The sequence below is a fragment of the Amphimedon queenslandica genome, unplaced genomic scaffold (genome assembly GCF_000090795.2).
Source record: "Amphimedon queenslandica unplaced genomic scaffold, v1.1 AMPQUscaffold_12548, whole genome shotgun sequence".
NCBI classification, from domain to species: Eukaryota; Metazoa; Porifera; class Demospongiae; order Haplosclerida; family Niphatidae; genus Amphimedon; species Amphimedon queenslandica.
In genome coordinates, this window is record NW_003547215.1 from 10675 (window position 1) to 16040 (window position 5366).

The window sequence follows — 5366 nt, forward strand, 5'->3', positions numbered from 1 at the left end:
TTTCTCCGTAAAACAGCTTGTGCGCATGCGCAATAGTGCAAAATGGAACTTGGTCTTTTTATCAAGAAACACTAAACCCTAATCCCAAAACCCTACGATCCCGGAGGCTAAGATGTACGAGAGGGTGCTCTAAAAACTAAACACTAAACCCATACCCCAACCCTACGACCCCGGAGGCTAAGATGTACGAGAGGGTGCTCTAAAAACTAAACACTAAACCCCAATCCCAACCCTACGACCCCGGAGGCTAAGATGTACGAGAGTGTGTTATTTCTTGACCTAAATAAAGCCAAAAAGGAGAAACAAACAAAAAAATCATTTTTAAAAAAGAAAAAAAATTATAAACTGTAGCATAGTTCCATGCAGTAGTCCTGACCGGATTCGAACCGCTGCCCACATCCATGCAATCCACACGAGCCTCTCCACTGCACCACCACGACCCTGCTGCACTTGTGATGCTGGTTTTTGGATTTATACTCGATTATTCATACTGGGGCGTAGCCCCAGTATTATATATACATTGTGTATATAGGGGCGAAGCCCCTATTACCGGACCTCTAGCCCTGAATACTGTGTCCGGTTACCGGACCTGTAGACACTTCGTTCATAAAAATCTAAATTTGATTAAAATCAGCTCAAAGTTGATACTCAGCATAAGGACTACATGTATGTGTATCTGAATAAAGTATAAAAATGAAGAATTCTCACTTAACCATTTTGAAGGGAGACAGTGTTGTTTATTCTGAGTTTGTTTTAGGGTGGATCAGTCATTACTGCTGAAATGGCTCAGAATGAAAGATCTGTTCACACCAACTTCTTCAATGGTACGTCCATTGATAATGAATACTCTTGTGTATAGTATAACCTTTCTTTCTGTTTCTCTTTATTTAGACTTTGATGATATTTTTAATGACAAAGACCTGGACTAATTAAAAGAATTAATATTTCCATTATTCATCATTGTGTTATTGTGCAAAAACTATTTGTGTTGGGAAAATTATTATTATTAAGGGATGACATCACTCAAAATTAACATAACACTTTGCATATTTAATGTTTATCAACATTTTGTTCTACAGTATAGTTATGATCATATGTACTCTTCACTAGTAGCATCAGTTGATGCTTGAATCTCATCATAAACAACTTCATTCTTTTCAGTCTTTCGAAGCTCGTACGGTACACATACTTGCATTACAATATCTTTATCATTCACTTCCCTTAATTCATTTTTGCGAAGTTCATATGGTTCACATGCTTGCATTGCAATATCTTCAGTTCTATCATACAATGTATGTCTACCAATGAAAATTAAACATAATTAATAATACTAACTTTGGATCTTTACTAGCACTTATCATTAAAAAGTCTTTGATTCTAAAATATACCAATTATTACTGCTAATTTTCTATTATTAAAACCTTATTAAGCAGCAGATATTAACAGTAACACTGAGAGTTAGTAGAATCAACAATACACCTACTGACACACCAAGAGCAATAACACTATCTGTATCACTGATTGATGGAGTTACTGAAACTGATGGAGTAGCAGTACTGACTGAAGTATAATGAGAGTATGGTGCTGTAGTTGTATCTAAAAATAAATCAATTGAAACATTTTTAAGCATTAAGGTGGGTTTACAATATTACGCCAGGCCTGACATAATGACATTAAATTGATGTAAAGCATGCATCAAGTGGTGAAGTCACCCAAATTTTTGATTAAAAATTACCTAATATTCTAATCTCTACTACAATAGGATCACTGAAGGGACCTCTTCCAACAGAATTGACAGCAGCTACACTGATGTTATACTCAGTACCAAATACTAGATCATTCAATATGATGTATCTATCAGTACTGGTGAGGTTGTATGTGATACTACTGTTACTGATCACCACTGTATATAGCCTGTGATTAGACCATTACGCTCAAAACAATTAACCTCATTCCAAGTGAGATTATTAATAGGTTGTGATAAAGAAAAAGAATGTGGAACACCAATAGGAGCTAAAAATTAATGGAAAGTATGAAAATGTAGTCTCGTTGAGACTAATGAAAATGTAAATGCATACCTCTTAATGACAGTGTATCCTTATAAATTGATTCAGGATTGGATCTTCCTAGTTCATTACCAGCTTTCACTGTGATGGTATAGTTCATACCACTGTACAGACCTATTAATGTATAACTGTATATTGTAGTGGACTGATGAGGAGCAACAGAGACTCTCTCATTCACTGATGATAACTGGGGACAAGATGGAGTATAGGAGATGATGTAGTATGTTATATAGTTGTCACTACTGGGAATAGTCCAGTTCACTGTAATACCAGTGGTTGAGACATCAGATGCTGAGAGACTAGTTACTGGACTAGGAACTATATAGCACAGATATCAATTACAGTATAATTTCAAATTCAATTATAACTAACCATCAAATCTCAACACTGTTACTGTACTATTGGCTGAAGGAAGATCTATATATGAGTACACACTGATGGTATAGGTGCTAATTGGTGAGAGATTTGTGAGTACAATTTCATCGTCACTGGAAGATACTACATTCCTGGTTACACCTCCAGTAGTATACTCAATCACATATCCATTAGTCTCTGATGAAGTGGTCCAGTTCACTATGATACTAGTAGCATTTAATATAAACCCTCTCACATTATTTGGAGGACCACTAGGAGCTAGAAAAGAGACAAAATAATTATATAGTCAGTAAAAAAATGACACACCATGTAATATCATAGATTGATTGTAGTTGACTCCTGCAATCATTGCTATACAGGTAACATTAACTGACACTTCCAGTGGATCAGGATATACCAGTAGTGTGTTGTTGTATGTCAGGACACCAATTGATGCATACATTGAGTTACTCTTCATCACTCCATTCACTAACCAGTAAACATCAGTTGAAGGATTATTTATATCAACAATTGTGAGACAATCAATATGATATTGAGTGTTATTGAGTTGTGTAATGAATGAGACTAGTGTCCAATTGATTGAATAAATAACTATAAATGCATCAATAAAATAATGTTACAAGTACATTAAAAGGTGCAGTACCTGGTAAGGTCTGTACACTGATTGCACTACTAGCAGGTCCCAGTAATTGTTGATAGGCTCTGACTGCGATGCTATAAGTTGTTCCTCCCCTCAGTCCATTCAGTGTGATTGTATTATTACTACTTCCCTCCACCTGTACTGTCTGCACAGTGTCTGTGTCACTAGTGACATTGACTACATATCCATCAGCATCAGATGAATCAAGTGGAGTCCAACTGACAGTGATAGTAGTAGCTGTCTTGTTGACCACAGTAAGAGAAGAGGGAGCAGTTGCTGGTACTGCATGTGATAGAAAAAGTAGATTTTATAATGTATAATTTATTTTTATACCTTTGATTGTAATGATACCATTCCTCATTTCATTCCCAAAATGTAAATAGAATCTGTACACATGATCTCCATTGTTACTTGATTGACTCAATGCTCCACTAATAATTGTCTCTCCATTCCAAGTAATGTTTAGAGTATAGTCCCATTTTCCATTCCCTTTGTCTATTGCCATTCCATCACCAATGCTACAGCTGTATGAGTACACCTTTCCCCTGCATAGCTCAATACTAGTACTAGTACTACCATACTCATAGTACCAGTTAGCAGCATGTAAGGAACGATCATCTTCATTAGGGATCAACGTACGATGATGAGGATTACCAATTTTAATAGCATGTAGTGTGTATGTTTGAGGTAGAACTGTTATATCTGGAGGAAGGTCAACTGTCATATTAGCAATTTCTGCCCATCCTATACAGTAAATGCAGTAACAAATGCTAATACAAAGAGAACACTTACTGAATATATTAGCAAAGATGACATTAGTGTTAGGATCTGAACAATCAGTTGGTAGACAACACTTAAACCAGCCATCATCAGATGGTTTAATGTATTGCCCAATAGGTATGTACAGACTGATAGTGGCATTAGGTGAAGATACCACATCACAACGAATTGGATTAGTATTATAGTTAACTGATCTTCTACTAGGAGTAACCCACTCTCCACCATTCAGCCTATAACCAGGTAATGTACATGCAATAGGTTCTGTTTTGATATCATTATCATGAAAAAATGATCCATTAGTATAACAGGTTCCATTATACCCGAGGTAGATACCTATAAAAACCTATACAGTTGTTATTATACACATCCAGTGTCTTACCTGAGGAAGGTGGACATTGACTAATAACTTCACTAACACTCACCAAGAAGACAATGGACACCAGCAACATGATGAAAGTGTATCTACTGAATCACCAACGAATGGGGCAGAGCTGCAAAATTTTTGGCAATTATTTAAGGAGAGAGTAGGGCCAAACTAAGAACTTAATACATGTATAACATTCAATACAGAAATAATAAATTACTACACTCTTAATACTCAAATTGAAGTGGACATACATGTATTAACAATTACTACAATTTTGTTCATTGCTTGATCCAAAGTTCAAATGTAATCATAAGTTCCTGGTTGACATTCATCACAAATTACTTCAATTTCTTCCCTTTGTTGAGTCTTGTGAAGCTCATATGGTTCACATACTTGCATTGCAATATCTTTATCAGTTATTCGAAGGGTTGGGGTGTGCCTATATAATAATGTGTGTACAAACCAAAAATAAATGGTAATTATATCATTGTAATAATTATAACTAACTTTGGATCTTTACCCATAGTAAAGGAATCTTTCATTCTAAAAATACACTAATTATCATGCATGACTATAATAGTTGGTTATATTAGAACCTTTTAAAGCAGTAGACATTAATACTGACACTGACAGTTAGTAGAATCAACAATACACCTACTGACACACCAAGAGCAATGAAACTATTTGATGCATCACTGATTGATAGAGTCACTGAAACTGATGGAGTAGCAGTACTGACTGAAGTATAATGTGTTGTAGTTGTATCTAAAGCATGTTTAACTGAATGATGTAAAAGCTGTAAAAATTTTGACTCACCACTAAATCTTAACACTGTTGTTGTACTTCTAATTACAGAAAGATCTACACAAATACATCAACAATGTTAGAAAGTTAGTACCTGGTAAGGTCTGTACACTGATTGCACTACTAGCAGGTCCCAGTAATTGTTGATAGGCTCTGACTGTGATGCTATAAGTTGTTCCTCCTCTCAGTCCATTCAGTGTGATTATATTATTACTACTTCCCTCCACCTGTACTGTCTGCACAGTGTCTGTGTCACTAGTGACATTGACTACATATCCATCAGCATCAGATGAATCAAGTGCAGTCCAACTGACAGTGATAGTGGTAGCTGTCT